At 43.7% G+C, this 17,987-nt stretch overlaps 1 pseudogene across 1 annotated transcript in view; it reads left to right on the forward strand.

Annotated features, from left to right (window-relative positions):
• LOC309629909 (anaphase-promoting complex subunit 7 pseudogene) overlaps window positions 1–17,987 on the forward strand; it is a 176,951-nt pseudogene that overhangs the window by 128,296 nt on the left and 30,668 nt on the right. The gene's annotated exons all lie outside the window — the stretch shown is intronic.

Genomic DNA, 17,987 nt, shown 5'->3' on the forward strand with positions numbered 1-17,987 from the left:
CTACTAGAAAAATAGAATAATCGAGTGCCTCCTCTGTGGATTCAGGAAGGATTATGAATGTCTACCACAGTGGTTCTCAACCCTGGAGGTACATCAGAATTGGAAGCTTGAGTAAAAACACGCCTGTGCTTGGGTCTCACCTCCAGAGAGCCTGCTGTAGTCAATCTGGGGTAGGACCCGAACAAGAGTATTTTTAATATCTCACTGCGTCTTTAGGGGAAATAACAGCCACATTAGCTGCCCTGTCATTTAGAAAACTGGGAAGTTGTTGGCTATCGACTTCTTTAATCATCCCAGCAGCACTAAGGCCAAGTGTCTCTAGTCATCTTAAGAGCATTGCAAGATTTCAAAGAAAGTGGTCTTACTTCTCTGTGCTTTATAATGTGAATGTGTTAAAACTGCTTTTGAGAAGAAAGCACTAGGTGGTACAAAAGGTGACATGCAATGTAGATGACATGTGAAGCCTGGCCAAGGTGTGACTTCCCCAAGCACCTGGAAAAAAAAGGAAGGATGTTCCATTTGAGGCTGAATCTAAAAATCCGCACATAATGGAAACAATTAAACAACTAAGAAATTGTAAATATAGGAGTATGAAGTTTTCTTTGGAATTTTTTATGAAATACTTTTATTATTGAAAGAAAATATTTCTAAAGATAAATTACTTTGGAAAAGTTATATGAAGTAAGAACATAAAGTCTCACACTTCCGCAACCTCGTTCACTCCCCGTCACGGCTTCTCATCCTTTATCTGGAATCCGACTGCTGGCTTACAGGAATGAAGGAGAATTCAGCCTGAAAGATGACCTGCATCCGTACCTCTGTTCATGAAGAGGATGCCTTTGGTCTTTGCCCATCCTCGTCCAGAAGGTTTCTTGCAGAGGCCAAAACAATCGGGAAGGCATGGATGAGGTGAGGGACATTGAGAAATAAGATCTAACACTATGGGAAATGTCATTAAATATCAACAAAAATGTTAAATACAGATACCTATTTGTAAAGACTAGAAGAAGGAGGGGAAATAGGAACAGAAGAAAAGCTAAAACACAGAAGACAAATGTAAACAAGCCATGACAAATTAATAGTGGCTGCCATGTGTTTGTACTGTGTGCCAGGTACCTTATATGTGCTATTTTATGGAATTCTCAAAAGAGCCCAATGAGGTGGAGTCATTATCTACAGCTCTCAGGTAAGGTCTCTTTTCTGTAGTGGCGGCTGAATCAGCATCTTTCCCCTCTTGGACAATTTTAAATCATTTCCAAATTTGATGTCAGGAAGGGAAGGGCACATCAGGGGCCTCAGGCTAGTTGCTACTGGGGGGATGGAGAGGACACTGAGCATTTCAAGGAGAGCGGAGCCCTGAGAAGGAAGGAGACTGGGACCCTGAACAGGCCCAGGGAAAACCGACAGACCAGGAGCACCCACACTGGACAATGGGAAAGAGTGAGCATTTTTATTCCTTCATTTGCTTATACATGTATTCGTTCATCCATTCAACAACCACTTACACAGGTTACTATGTGCCAGACACTGTTCAAATATCAGCTCACTTAATACACAAAACAATATTATAAGGCACATGCTAATATTATTCCCATTTTACAGATGAGGAAATTGAAACACAAGCTAAATAACTTCCCAAAATATTGTTACTAAGCCACTGATTAGGAGTTTTATTTGTTACAGCAGTGAGGTTGCCTTGACTAATACAGTATCACTACATAGATATTTTCTATTCAGATTTAAAGATACTGGACTTCAAAGATATTGGAAAGGAAGTTCAAAAGACATCTCACGTTTTGATGTGGCTCAGTTCAAAACATTGTTGACAAGGATGAGTTTATTTGGATGGTGTAGGGGGGGATTAACACATTGACTACTAATGATCTTTTTGAAAGTACCTATACAATTTTATCTACAAAATGCACTGTCTTTTAAATAAAATAAATAAGTTCATCTCTCAGATTCAGGTGCCTGTGTGTTCTCATCTGTTAAATGAAGGGTAGGGACGGATAAGCTTGGAAGTACCTTCCAGCAACAACATTAAGCATCAGCATTAAATTTCCCATGTTGAGGCCATCCCAATATGAGAAATTTAACTTAAACTAGGAGTAATTGCTTTTCATAAACAGTTCATAAACTCAAGGCTGAATGTAAGCCATTGATCTCTGTCTTAACTCTGAGCCAGGAGCAGAAAGCATGAAGAGTCTGTGTAAGAACGTGAGCATTTACAGACACCGGCTAATATAAAAGGACCGTAGCTACACTTTAATTTGGCTATCGTTCTTTCGAAAATCACACGGTGTATGATTCTATGATAAATAAAGTGATAAGTAAAGCACTTTCCTTGGAGGCATGGATACAGTACTGCCACATCCTGGAAAGGTTTCTATGAGAAAACATCAGATCAACGGAGACGATTTGACCTCCTCTCCTTTCCATCATTTTCTACTCCCTATTATTCTCTGTCCTTTCAGTTCCTCCTCATTAGAGCCTCTGGATCTGTCATTTTGCAGTTCCATCATTTGACATTGAATTCACCTTTCCTTTTGACAGGACCTGCTGCTTTATAATTTTTTTTCCAACTCTGCAAAGATAAAAATCTCATTTCTTAATGAAAACTGAGACTCAGATACAAAGTATACTCAGGAATTGGTTTAATTGGCAAAGAAAAAAGAAAATTATTGAAAGAGCTGGATAAATGACCCCAGCCCAAACCCAATGTTAAATCTGGCATAACTATTTTCTTTTTTACAAACCCAGAACTGAACCAAAATCACTCCTTTTGGAAGGTTTTGTGCAACTTAATCAAGCACTGCCGTGGGGTATGTGAATGATGACATTTACAACAAGAATCAGTGAAACAACCTGCACCGTCACTGCCCTGAACCTAAACCAAACTGGAACAACCTTGGGTGTAACTAGAAGCTAAAACCCAAGTGGAACGTTTTAAAGTTCTGCTCCCTGTAGGGCTAAAGCAGCAACCACCGTTAATTTTATCGGGTTGACGTAGTCGTCTCTAAAAATAGACAGATCTGCAAATTTGATTTTACCCTTCAGGCAAGTGGGTTCTTACTTATGCCACAAGCTACAGTTATGTTACCAAACACAAGTTCATGTGCCCGACACACAGTGAGGCCAAACAAACCTAAACGTCGAAGTCTGGGGCAGAGAAAGATTTATTGCAGGGCCTGGCAACGAGAATGAGTGGCTTGGGCCCAAGAAAACCCCGAACTGCCTGAAGGGTTTCAGCAAAGCAGTTTTAAAGGCCAGGGGTGCGGGGTGGAGGGAGGGGGTCTCAGGGTATGTGATCAGCTTGTTCACGGTTCTCTGATTGGTTGATGTTGAGGTAACAGGGCGGTTAACATTATCCATCCTTAGGTGCCAGTAGGTCAGGGGGCCATGTGCTCAGGATCATCAAGTAGTTAATCTCTTCCATTTGGTGGGGGTTTTAGCATCTGAAAAACTCAGGAAATATGCATGAGATACTATTACCTAGGTACTTCAGAGAGGAGCTAAAGCAGAGGATATGAGGGAGGGGTCTGTCCCAGGAAGGCCCCGTAGGGTCCTGCTCAGTTACAGTTAGATACCAAATCCTCTCTCTCTCTCTCCCCTTCCTCCCTTCCTACCTCCCACTCTCCCTCTGCATCCCCTTTCCCTCTATCCTTCCCCCTTCCTCTTTACCTCTCTCTCTCCCTCATTCCTCTTCTCTCTTCTTTACCTTTGATTAGGGGAGAGGGGTGAGCAGGGATGTCCTCCAAGTTTCAACCTTCTTACAATTTCTCCCTTAAGGGACCTAATTCATCTCACAAATTCAACTCCTTATCTCTGTCTATGATTTCTTCTTTCTGTCTCTAGTTCTATCCTTTCACCTAACTTCCAGGTCTACAGGACACGTTCACATAGATGATGTTGTACGTTGTCTCCAAGAAAACTGCATCAGTTCTTTCCCCCTTTGAGAGGTACAGCCTGTTCCTTCACTCCCAGTGAACCTGGGGGGCCTGTGACTGCTTTGATAACAGAATATAATGGATGTGATGCTGTGAGACTTCGAAGACTAGGTTTTAAGTAGCCTTGCAGCTTCCACTTGGGCCTCTTAGAACACTGATCCTAGGAGAAGCCAGCCCTGGGGGAAGCCAGCCACCATGAAAGAATCCGACTACCCCGAGACCGCCATGTTGTGAGGAAGACCCCACCAGCCACGAGGAGAAGCCATATGGAGAGGGTGATGCCCAATGAGTCCCCAGTGGCCCAGACACTGCAGCCCAAGCACCAGGCAAACATGAATTAAGAAGCCATAAGATAACTCCGGCCTTAGCTGTCATCTGACTGCAACCCTATGAGGAATCAATCCCAAGGGAACACTAGCCAGTAGAGCTTATCAGGACCACAGAATTGTGAGAGATACTAATAAATGGCTGCTTTAAGCCACAGAGTTTCAAGGTGGTTTGTTATGCAGTAATAAATAACCAGAAGAGGCGTCTAACTTTCATTCAGTTGCTGATTCTTTCATCTAGCAATTGTTCATTGAACACTTACTTCATGTGCAACAACTTGCAAGGTACCAGGAATAAGCAATGAATAAGACAGATCCAATTCTTACTTCCATGTGGCTGACAGTCCTTCAGAAGGAAAGATGTTGAACAATAATTGATCAATCATTTCAAACTTCTAATACCTCCTCCTCTGCTCTCGTGCTCAGCTGGTTAACTTTTCTCATTTTTCATTGAGATAATAGAAATAATCAGGGAGGGACTCCTTCACTTAGGGACCTAGGATGTAGACTCCTAACATACCAGCATCTCTGTGGAACTCTCCACCCACCTTCTCTCTTGTTTCTCGGAATGAAGTGTTCCCGGAGATCACCAAAACCACTTCAGCCCTGGATTCCATCTCCTTCACGATGACTTCTCCATCACTTCCGTCAGAAAGCAAACAAGCTACAGATGATCTCGACCAAGTCCTTGGCTTGACATACCATCTTTCAGCTGATGGCCCAGGAATCTGTATCTCTAGCCTCAATCCCCGCCCAGAACTATAGACTGGTATATATCCAGTAGATACACCACCTGCTTGGTCCCTCCACTTAGACATCACCTGAGGTATCTTAATAAGCTTCTCAAACTTAACATGATGCCCACAGAACTCTAGGTGCTTCACCTGCTCCCTCCCCTCTCTCACATTCTTCTCTGTCCCAGTAAATGGCTTCCTCACAATTCCATCCCTAAGATAGATTAGTGGTCCTTGATTCCTCTCTTTGTCTCACTCCCACCTCCAATCCAGCAGGAACCCCTAGTGACTCTACCTCCAAAACATACCCTGAACCCACTCACTCCCCTTCACCTTCAGCCTCTCCATCTTGGTTCAGGCCACCATCCTCTCTCAGCAGACCGCTGAAATTTCAAGCCTCCTTATTTCCACCCTCATCCCTCCGCAATGCACTTTCCTTACAGCATCCAGGGTATCTGTTAGAAATGTAAATCGTATCACGTGATTCCTCTGTTTAAGGCCTTCCATTGTGCTTAGAAAGCTTGTGTCTTTGTATCCTTGTTTCTAAACTCTGTGTCCTTATTTCCGTGATCTGGCCTCTCAGACTTCATTTCATGTGACTCTCACCTTCATCCACCACATTCTAGCCGCAAGGTCTTATTTCCCTCCCTGGAACAGGCCGAGCTCACCCCCCCTCAGGGCCTTTGCACCAGCTGTTGCCCCTAGTCTTGGCTTGGCTGACTTGCTAGTCAGCCTTCAGCTTCAACGTCTCCTTCTCAGACTACCCAACCTAGTATGACGGCACTGTATTTTAACTGTTTGCATAGCACTGCTTACTTTCTGACATTGTTCATGGTTATGTATTTTTTAACTTATCTTTCCCATCGCCCTGCACCTAGAAAGTAAGCCCTGTGAGTGTAGGTGTTTTGTCTTGTTCGCTGCCACCTCCTCAGCTCCCAGAACAGTGCTTGGCCTACAGTAGGTTCTGAATAAATGTTTGTTGACTAAATGAATGAAACAATCACTAGTGTGATGAGAATTATGAAGAAGAGTGCCAGCTACTATGGGAGCAAATGATGAATGGACTAACTTAGTTTCAGGGGTTCGGAATGGGAACCATCTTCCTGAGAAGGTAGCAGTTTAGCGAAGACCAAAGGAGAAAAAGGAGAAAGTCAGAAATCAGGGGGGCAGGGAGGAGAGCAGAAGACCATGCAGAAGATCCCTGAGGGCAGGAAATGCCTGGCTCCTGGGGGAATCTGAGAGAAGTTCTCAGGGAAGGAGGTTGGCAGGCAAGGCTCTGGGAAGGGTTTTCATGCTTTCAGGTCACTCATCTCCATCTTGCCTAGACCTGGCTCGTCTTTTTGCCAATCCAGAGTCTTCATGAATGTGCCTCTTCCAGGGGTTCCCCTGTTCTCCCACAGGGTCCTGGAACCCTGAGGTTGCCTCTGCTTCCTCTGTCAGAACTTCATGCCCCTTGGCGGCTGGTGGGGGGGATCCCTGTCCAGTTGACCACCCTCTCAAATCTCTCTCACATCCGCTCTGTGGTCGCCATTCCCGCCACCCACGTGGCAGAGAGGAACAGCTTTGCCTCGTGCTGGTCCTCAGGTCTCTGTCTCAAAACCTCAGCAGGCTTCCAGGGACACCCTGATTCTAGCCCCTTCCCACACAAGTCCTACCAACCTGTAGCCCGCACACTAAATCTTCCTGGGAAGTGGCCTTCATCACAGCACTTCTCCACCCAAAGACTTCAGTGGCCCCGTAACTCCGGCAACATCCTCTCTCAACCCCCTCACCAGGCTCCACACCTCCCATCCAACCCGATTTCCCAGCACCCCTCCTAAGACTCCTTCTTCACAGGGCAGCGAACACACCCACATCCTTCCCTCCCGCATTTTTGCACACGCCCCAGAATGACCTCCTTTCTTCTCTCAGCACCTTGAGTCCTCCTCCTCCTCCTTCATAAGACATCTGCCCGTCACTCAGTATGTGGCTGGGGTAAAGAGCTCAGAGTCTAGAATCAGATTGCTCAGCTCCACCTCGCACCTGCGGTGGAACCGTGAGCAAGCGAGCCACTCCGCCTCTCTGTGCTTTGTCTTCCTCGTCTGCAAAATGGGAACAATAATAGTATCCAATTCATCAGGCTCTTGTGCAGATTATATGGGTTAATATATGTAAAGTACTTAGAACAGGGCCCGGTACATCGAAAGCACTAGAAAGCGTTTACTATTATTGTTGTTGTTGTTATCGTCACTCCATCTTTTCTGTTCTGAGCTCATAAAGCACGCAGGATAATCCATATCACAAATTTAATGCTTAATTTTGTACCTAATTGTATTGTTCCCTTTTGTTTCCGGAGACCCCCAGTAGGATCCTCGTTTCTTTGAAGACAGAGAGACAACAAAGGCTGTGTTATGTGCCAGCAGCCCCAGGGAAGGCCGAGATGAATCAGACAGAGTCCTGGCCCTCAAGTTGCTCACAGGCTAGTAGAAGGAGACCAGCCTGTAACCATCATTCAGTACCATGGGGCATGGAAGTGTGATAACAAGAAAGGCATGGGAGCTCTGGCAGCACCAAGAAGGGGCTTTCTAGAAGCAAGGCTGCCCGAGCTGTAGCTTGAAAGAATGAGAATCAGATCTGTAAAGTAGGGAGTGGAGGAGACTGGAAGCATTTCACACTGACCCACACCACCTGAGTCTCCTTTCCTTTCAATGGAAGCACTAGCTCAACATCCAAAAAGCACTGAAAAAAGGATTTTAAACTCTACTGAAGTTTTAAAAGCAGGGCCTAAATCAAACTACATTGCATGACTCACAGCAACTTATCCTAAAATCCCTCCTCAGCCATCCGTGCCCATCTCCACAGCAGCCACTTAGAAATCTCCCCTGGCTCCTTTCCACCCTCTCTCTTTGCAAACTTTCCCCGCAAACTCCTCCAGGGTTGGCTGGTTCCCTCTCCCCTCCCCACTTCTGCTCAGCTCTTCAGTAAGGAGACACATTTAGCTTTCCTAGGCCTCCTTCAATTCATCTTTTCTTCTCAGCAGCAACAGAGAGCCAGGCTCCAAGGCCTCCCTGGAAAGGAAGGAGGAGGCTGCAAACATTTATTGCACTACACTTTCTCTTCTGCCCCGTCACAATCCTCCCTAGTGAAAGGTTTGCTCTCCTCTCAGAAGAGGACGTCTCGCGTCCAGGTCACCTTCCAAACTCATAACCCGCCCAGCAAACTCCCCCAACCCTTGTCTCCTGTTGGACTGAGCCAGATTCTCCTCTGCCATCGGTGAGGTGGGGTGGGAGAGGGTGCTGAGGCTGCCTGTGAGGACTGGATCCTTCAGAGTTTCTTCTAGAGCAATGACTTTTGAGCTTTTTTGAGACTCATTGTAGGAAATACATTTTACGTTGCAGCCAAGTGCACACATATGCACACAGACACACACACAGCTGAAATGAAAGCTTAATAAAACATTACTTAACCTTCCCACTCTATTTTCTAGTCCATGTATGTCATTTTAAAATGGGAATAAGCATCATCTTTTAGGGATACAAAGTATTTACAGCTAACATGACATGAGGTCTGGAACTTGCTTCAAAGTAGTTGAGACAGAGGGCTGGGGTGTAGATGAAACAAGATTGACCACAAGCTGATAATTGTTGAAACTCGGTGAGAGGCACGTCGTGCGTGGTGGTTCATTATACTGTTCTCTCTAATATTTCATATATTTGATATCTTCCATAATAAAAATTTAAAACAAAACAAAAATATTGGTCATGCCCCACTAAATTGATTTCACAATCCACGAATAGGCCAAGAACTACAGTTTGTAAAATACCTTCTAGAAAATCCAGGAGTTGGGAAATTTGAAACTAGATGGAAGGGGAAAATGTCAACATCTAAATTTAATCTAATACACACACACCCCAGCCCCCAAACCAGGTCTACTTCTTCTTCTAAGATTGGGAGGTGGGGTGTTTGCTGAGTTTTGTTTCTCCTCAGGGTACCGTTGTTTTCAGATGTCTCTCTTTGACAAACAGGAAACCTACATGGCAGTTATCTCCACCCACCAAGATTCAAGTCAGTTTCTCATTAACTGAGATCTCCTGGACGTGGGAGGATTTTGCCCAAGGCCCTCAGCAATCCTGTCTAGGACCAACCCAGTCATATCAGGAGCAAATTAGGGGACACTGTGTGTGAACAAAGCCCTGCAGAGACTCAGAGAGCATCCTGGACGGGGCATGGAAACCTGCTCATCCCTCCTCCACGACCAGCTTGTCACCACTTCTGGCTCCTCAGGTGCACCTTGGTGTCTCCCTGGTATTCTCTGAGGAACTCTATGGTCACTCTATCCTCTTCTTCCTTTTTAATTAGTTTATTAAAGTGAGATTTCAGACGGCCCTTTGGTTTGTGGCCAAGTGTAAGGTTGTTTAATATCTGTTGGTCACAAGGCACCCTGAACTAGCTTCAGCTCTGCTTCTCCAAATCTCTCCATCACACTGTGCTGAGTGGATGCTGCAGCCACCCTTCATGTCTGAAATCACACGTGTACCATTTCCTGTTCCCTTTGGTCCACAGCTATGAACTCTGTATGTTACTAAACCAAAATTGGGCCCGCCCGCTTGTGCACAGTGAAGCCAACCTACCAACACCAGCTGTGGTGAAGGAAAGTGCAGCCTGTGTTGTAAGGCACCAGACAAGGAGTCCAGGGTAGCTTGTGCTCAATAACCCTGAACTCCTTGATGGTTTTCGGGGAACAGTTTTTACAGGCAAAATATGGGGGGAGGACTGAGGGTGTGTGACCTTCCTCAGATTGGTTGGTGGTGAGGTAATGGGGTGGTGTTCCAGGAATCTCAGTCATCGGCCTTTTGGTTCCAACCAGTCTGGGGTCCACTACTTGTGCTCATTCTCCACCTGGATGGGGGCCTTGGTTCCTGTAGAAGAACTCAGAGATGTGTATCAGACTGTTATGTATATCCCTTGAGGAGGAACCAGGACCCTGCCCCATCACTGCGCTGTTGTTTCCTGACTGCCTTTCCTTTGTTTCTGCATTCCCTCACTCCTCTAATTAGTAACTGTTTGAATCTGCCCTTTGGAACTCAGGGAATGTCGAGGAGGCTGAAACCTTTTCTCTACAAACAAGAAACGGGGGACATGGAAAGGCTTTTGTACTTGGGAGGGTCCCACAGTGTCCTGCTCAGTTTCATATCTAGAAACCACACTTTGGTGAAAAATCTTTCCATAGCTGAAGCAATTCCACCACACAGAAAAACAGAGGCTTCTAGGGTTTGAATCCACAGTGTTGACCCTGTAAGCCCGCATTTCTCTCCACCAGAGGCCTGTCATCTTTATAACTCAAGATTCTCTTCTCCCATCCTGCCCACAATTCCTCACGTTTTTAATAGCAAATAATCCCTACTAGTAGTTTCTAAACCTTTATCAGTCGAACCACTGCAGGAACCCAACGCTACTAGTATCTGTACGGATTAAAAAACTAATATGGCAGTGTAGGGAAAACACATTGAAAAGATGGTAGAAACAGCCACAGCAGGCCTGTAGGGTGTCTGCTTCAAGTAAACAGAAAGGTAGGTGATTGTTACGTTCAATCTAGACAGTGAGCTTAACCAGAAATAGTGTCAGTTGTGCTCATCAGTTGGTGTTCCCTGAATGCTATATAATGTTTATATTTGATGTCAAGTTGCCAGCCTCTTGTGTTATGGTCTCCAGTGTGGAGGTTACTGCCTTTATGAAAGCTCCTGGTTGAAGAAGGGTGGGTGATGCCTATTGCCTATAATGTAGAGAGTGTGGTTTCGTGTCCTGTCTAGACCAGATGGCTGTTGAGCTTATTCTAAGGCTCCCTCTACCCCCCTCCTCGGTTCTCCTGAATGGCATTTTCTGGGCAGTCATAGACCTGCCTCAGGTGGGTCCTGGCTGTGCGGGGCCTGACTGTATAACTGCAGTTTCAGTTGACCTCTTAGATCTGCTGGGTGGGGGCTGGCACGTGACCCCAGCATCATCATTCCCAGAAACCATCAGCAAAAAAGTCCAGTCTCAAGTCCTCCAAACTCTAGCCAGTACATGGAAGAGGAGGCCCCAAAATACACTGTTGAATGATTCTGGGATTATTTAAACAAGATTGCAGAACAGTACTCCTGGCTATAAATGCATAGACTACCTCCTAGAAGAAATTACAAACCATCTCCATTCCCATAAAGTGGACTATAAAAAGGTTGCTGACTTTCTTCATAATAGCGTACATAACAAAGGTTAGAGATTTGGGTGGTAACCTTCATCAGCACGTTGGGAATTGCGGCAGCCCACCGTGGTGGGATGACAGTGAGCCCTCTTTTATTCTTTACGGTGACCCCTTGCAGGAACCTATTCCCTAACCAGCCCTTGAGCCACCACTGCCAGCTTTCTTGGAGATGCCCCCTGTTGCAGAACCCTCATGGAGTGTCTATTCCTCCATCTGGCTAAGAGGAGGAGAACTGACCCATTCATGATGACTCTGAGGATGGAAATTCCACACTCCAGTCCAAAAAAAAGAAAAAAAAAATCCCACACACATCCACACACTCATGAAGATACTTCTACAAGCTGTGACATGGCTGCTTCTGTTGCTTAAAGAGGATACTAGTCCAGCCTTGCTGGGTCAGATACTGGGCCTCTGGGGTCTCTATACGCTAGAGGAGGGGACTAGGTCTGGTCTAGGACGAGGTCATAGTACAGTCCCGTGGCTTCAGGAAACCCTGCTGTCCGAGTCTACCATCACTATGGCAGACACTTGCCGGGTGGGGTTGCTGGGTAACGCCGCAGAGTGGGATGAGCAGCTCACTGGGCAGCTGGGTACAGGCACCCTCAGCACTGTGTACACTACTCGTACCGCCCATCCCTGATAGCTACCTCTGACTTCCTTTCTCTTTTGGAATGGATCTGAATTTCAGAAACTGTTCATGGGGGCTCAGATCAAAACAAAACAAAACAATAAAATTGCATGCAGCCTGTAAGCCAGCGAGGGAGTGGACCCTCTCAATCTCGGGCAGTGGCCATGGGCAAGCTGGACTGTTTATCAGTGCAACCAGCCCTGGGGGCAGACATTCCCCCAAAGGTTGGCTCCACAGCTTGGAGTGGTTCAGAATGGGTTCCACCATTTCCCTAGGATTCTGAGGTGCTGCTCCGCAGAGAGTTTTCTGTACTGAGTCCATGCCATCTACTTGGCACGCTAACTCCATCATTAGACGCTCTTGGTGACGGTGCCCTTGAAGCTCAGTTTGGGGGGATATTTAACTCAGTGGATTGCTGGACCTCAGGGCCAAAGTATAGGACAGCTTCTCCCTCTTTTTGCTGGGTTGGCCACAGAGTGGCTAAAACCAAAGGAATAAGGCTGGGAAGGGCTAAGAGTTTAGAACCTATGTTTTCTCCTTTTCCTTTGCAGCTCATGACAGAGAGTTGAGGACCTAAAGAGGAGGGCCCCGCTATGACTTTCGAGAGCCCTAGGTACTTTTATCTTCATGGGCCTCTTCCTCCATAAAAAACATTTTAAATTGTATTTTACTGTTGGATTGCTATAAAGGACAAACGTGTTAGTATAATATACTAAAACATTTTCTTCAACCTAAAAATTAATTTTCTCTTTAGATTTTAGGAGAAATTAAAACATTTTTATGGACCCTTAAAAATATTGTGGGTCCTGGGTACCGTGCCTGTTTTGGGCTTAATGGATGTCAAGCCTGGTAAGAGGTCCACTGAGTACCTGTAGATGGATGGGAAGATGAAGGGCAAGAACATGATATTCAGGATGGAGGTTTGCAGAAAGTGCTTCACTGTGTCTCCTTCCATCTGTCTACCCTGCCCTGAGCTTCCTGCTCTCAGCCGTGATGATTTCAGAATCTCCAATTCACTCTGAAGGGTGGGAGAGAGTATGTGGAGGGAAGCATCATTTCCCACACACAAGTCACCACAACACTGTAGTAACAGAGGATTACAGTTTCCAATTTTAAAGAAACATTTATTTAAGCACACTAACAGAAATATCAAGAATAAATTTTGTCCTTCACTACAAACATCCCTGCAGATGTCCTAGCATTAGTCATGAGAAAGACTGTTTTAAAAGATGTTTACAAAGCTACCTTCAGAAGCTTGGGCTTCGCTGTCATAATATTTTTCAGCTGTCGATGAACTGAGTCTCCATACTTATGATCCACCGAGTCACAAATAGAAAGACATAAGATTGGCAATTTCTCCTACAATATTTCACATTGGTCATTTTCAGAACTTATCACCTAGAGACAACGTATTACAATTTTCTTAGTCAGTACGGTTCTAATTCACTTTCCCCTACCTTATTCTAGGTAGGGGTCTGCAGATGACCAGAATCTCAGATGGAATTCTGAAATTTTCCTATTTTTTTCAAAAGATATTTTTAGTTCACTTTCCCCTAACACAGAGATGCCAGGCAGCACATTTAGCAATAGACTGTGTGTGTCCTCGAACGAGAATGGAGTGTTACAAAACTAGAGATTGAGAAATGCTCTTAATATTGCCAAGCGAACTGAATTATTATTGTTGGAGAGGAAAAGTAATTTTCCCTCTACCCTTCTAGGTTCTTGGCCAAGACTCCCCGTAATTAAAAGACAGATGAACAAGAGAAAAACAAATTTAATTACATACCTAGGGGGGCACCACAAAGATATGAGACCCAAAGCCACCCAAGCAATTGAGCCTTGTATACCAGCCTGAGATAAGGAATGAGATAGGAGCCTGGGCCTTCAAAGGGGAGGAGGGGAATTCACAAGAGGATGAGAAAAGTGGGTGTTCGGTAAACAAAGGTTGCCCTGCCACACAGAGAGAAGCCTCTCAGATGATGAAGTTCTCTCTTGTAGTAGCTCTCTTCCTGGTACAGGCTTCCTTTCTAATTTCTTTTAGGCAGTTAAGGGGGAGGTGGGGAGGGTATAAAGCTTTTCCTGAGTCTGCTGGGTCTTGAATGTCTTCAGCTTAAAATAATCCACATGCCAAAGTGGCACATTCTGGGGTGGCTTATTCTGAACCCCCCTCATTATCTTAGAGCGGCAGTAGGCAAACTACAACCTGTCGGCCAAATCCAGCCCACCACCTGTTTTTATAAAGCCCAGGAGATAGGAATGGTTTTCATATTTTTAAATGGTTTAAAAAAAATACAAAAGAAGAATATTTCGTGACGTGAAAATTATGTGAAATTCAAATTCCAGTGTCCATAAATACAGTTTTATTGGAACACAACCATGTGAATTCATTTACAGATCGCCTATGGCTGCTTTCATGCTAGAGGGCAGAGTTGAGTATTTCCGGCAGAGACCATTTGTCCCACAAAACTTAAATGTTTACTCTGGGGCTCTTTATAGAAAATGTTTGTATGTCCCTGAATTAGAGCATAAGAATTCCTACATAGGATCACAGCTACCACATTCCCTCTAGTAATCACAGTATAGGAACTCTTAGTCATGTTTAATATTACTAATTAACCTCTGTTGACCTCTTACTGTGTGCCTGGCCCTGCGCTGGGTGTTTTTATCCGTTATCTCATTTAATCCTCACAACAATCCAGTGAGATGGACAATGTCATGGCCTCCATTCTATAGGTGAGAAATGTGAAGCTCAGGGAGACCAACTAACTTATCTAAAGTCTTAGCAAATCTCCTAACTGGGATCCAAACCCAAGACTTTCTAGTACCAAAGTTCATACCTTTACCTCTGGTGTCATTGTCACTCCCGAGCCTCTCCTGGCGTCATGGATGTTTGCCACTAGTACTCCATTTCTTTTTTTTTTTTTTTTAATTGAAGTATAGTTGATTTACAATGTTGTGTTAGATTCAGGTGTACAACAAAGTGATTCAGTTATACATATATATTTTTATTCCGATTCTTTTTCCTTATATGTTATTTCCTTATAGGTTATTACAAAATATTGAGTACAGTTCCCTGTGCTATACAGTAGGTCCTTGTAGATTATCTATTTTATATATAGTAGTGTGTGTATGTTAATCCCAAATTCCTAATTTATCTCTCCCCCCACCACTTCGGTAACCATAAGTTTGTTTTCTATGTCTGTGGGTCTATTTCTGTTTTGTATATGAGTTCATTTGTATCATTTTTGTTTTAGATTCCACGTATGAGCGATATCATATGATATTTGTCTTTCTCTGTCTGATTTACTTCACTTCGTATGATAATCTCTAGGTCCATCCATGTTGTTGAGTGCCCTATTTCTGAGCAAAGACTTGCATAAAACTTCACTGCTTAGTGCAAAGTAAGGCTTCCTTTTATTTGTTCTAATTTGCACCTTTTCCAGCTTCACAAGGGAGCTCTGGGTCTGGTAAACTTGCTCTTGTTGAGTGTGCGTTGATACAGCCATAGCCTCTCCTGTTATATGTACTTGACTCCCATCTGCCTCGAAACCATTTTTGGGGGCAGGGGGGTGTCTCTGATCTCTGCATATGGGAATGTCCTCTGCTCTTCTTCAAGCCTGCTACTGTTTTGTTTTCTTTCTTTAACTGCAATAACCAGAGCAACATATGATATTCCCAGGTTCGATAAACTGGCAGCATAGTGTTTCTTTTCTTTTCTCATGTCTTCCTTAATGATTCCCACCATTTCATTGTTGTTTTGTTTCATCTTCTTGGGGCCACAGAAGCAAGAGAGGGCAATGTTTTCAGTTTACGGTACCTTCCCAAGCACATTCCTGGAATGTAACTTTGTTTGTCCTTCGCTAAGGATTCTATATATTGTTCACATTAGCTTTCTCTGAATAGTTTGAATATCATTTTCCTGCATAGTTCACATTCTTTTAGTTCTCATTCTAAAGGGAAAGAGAGGCACAGGACAAGGGGTGTGTGTGTGTGTGTGTGTGTGTGTGTGTCTGCAGTGGAGACAGCTGCCCAGTGAGGTGGAAGGCCTACATTCCTTTACAGGAACTGGAGCTTCCAAACATCTTTCCAAGAATGCCAGATATGATCTAATCTCTAAATTGGAAGTCAGCAGACTGTTCCCATGACTCATGACTCCAGATACATCTTTCAACAATCAGGCCTTCACTTCATGGCAGTGGGAGTATCTACACCTAAGCAATGTGGATAAAGCAGATCTTTATGAAAGGCTCCCATTTCTTCCAAAGAGTAGGAACAGATATATTTAGATTTAGATATATTTTGCTCCTATCTTCTTAAATATATTTTCCAAAACATATATTTCTGCCAGGCTTATAGGTAAATGTTCATGTAAGTGTTATTTCAAACACCTCAGCATAATTGCCAGTTGGTAGTAGGGGGCTTGACCCAGACACAGTGCCTGGCAGTGCATTTCTAGGTTCTCCAGGGTCATCAGTTTCACAGGCTGTGTGATTTGAGATAATGTCATTCATCAAGCTGGATGAGAAAGATGGTATAATTACTGCCTGGCAATTTTTCTCAAGAATGAAAGATTCTGGGCTTCCCTGGTGGTGCAGTGCTTGAGAATCCGCCTGCCAATGCAGGGGAAACGGGTTCGAGCCCTGGTCCAGGAAGATCCCACATGCTGCGGAGCAACTAAGCCCGTGCACCACAACTACTGAGCCTGCACTCTAGAGTGCGTGAGCCACAACTACTGGGCCCATGTGCCACAACTACTGAAGCCCACGTGCCACAACTACTGAAGCCTGTGCGCCTAGAGCCCGTGCTCTGCAGCAAGACAAGCCACCGCAATGAGAAGCCCGCGCACCGCAAGGAAGAGTAGCCCCTGCTCGCCACAACTAGAGAAAGCCCGCGTGCAGCAACAAAGACCCAAGGCAGCCAAAAATAAATAAATTAATTATTTAATTTTTTAGAAAAAGAATGAAAGATTCTTTCTGAACATTCATGCAAACTTTTTCAAAGTTTGCATGAATGTTTCTCATTACTTCTCTGTGATACTCATGCTTATTCTGTCTAATCAGCTAGTGCCTTCCGAACTAACTCCTCTCAGTTCCTTTGGAGAACCTAACAGAAATTTCATTCACCTTCACTATCCAACACAATTCCTATCCTATATTTGTTTTTGTTTTTTTCATTTTCTTTCTTCCTTCCTTCCTCCTTTCCTTCCTCCCTCCCTTCCTTCCTCTCTTTCTTTCTATTTCTTTCTTTTTTTTTTTTTTTTGAGAAAACCAAGGTCAGAAATACATAGAACTGAAGGCAAGAAAATACTTTTGGGATAAGCCTCCCCAGGTGTGTGTTTTCTCTGTCAAATGTGCTTGGCCACCTTGCTCAGCTCAGATGAGCACACCACTGTGCTGGGTTCTCCCAGGTTCCCAACACCTCAAGACAACTAAGAAAGAAAGGTGGTCCCCTTTTGTCCCCTCATAATAAAAATAAATTATAAAAGACTAATAGTTAGGACATTGCCTCAGGATTTATTTTTATAACTATTGTAATAAACAAATATAATAAATTCATGTATGAAGATAAACAAATACAAACAGAACACATTTTACTTGCTAATCAAGAATCTTCTTAAAGAGTAGAATCTTATCTTACCTAGAACAAAGATTCTAAAATCAATATGTAATTTTAAAAACCACCTATAATCTAATATACTCTTTTATCTTGTTTAAATTGAAGTATAGTTGATTTACAATGTTTCAGGTATACAGCAAAGTGATTCAATTCTACATTATATATATATATATATATATATATATATATATATATATATATATATATATATATATTCTTTTTCAGATTCTTTACCATTATAGGTTATTACAAGATAATGAATATGGTTCCCTGTGCTATACAGTAGGTCCTTGTTGTTTATGTATTTTATATACAGTAGTGTGTATATGTTAATCCCGAATTCCTAATTTATCCTTTCCCCCACCCCTTCGGTAACCATAAGTTTATTTTCTATGTCTGTGGGTCTATTTCAGTTTTGTATATGAGTTCATTTGTATCATTTTTGTCTTAGATTCCACATATGAGTGATATCGTACGATATTTGTCTTTCTCTGACTTACTTCACTTAGTATGATA

The sequence above is a fragment of the Balaenoptera borealis genome (assembly GCF_965194805.1).
Source record: "Balaenoptera borealis genome assembly, chromosome: 5".
Classification (NCBI taxonomy): Eukaryota; Metazoa; Chordata; class Mammalia; order Artiodactyla; family Balaenopteridae; genus Balaenoptera; species Balaenoptera borealis.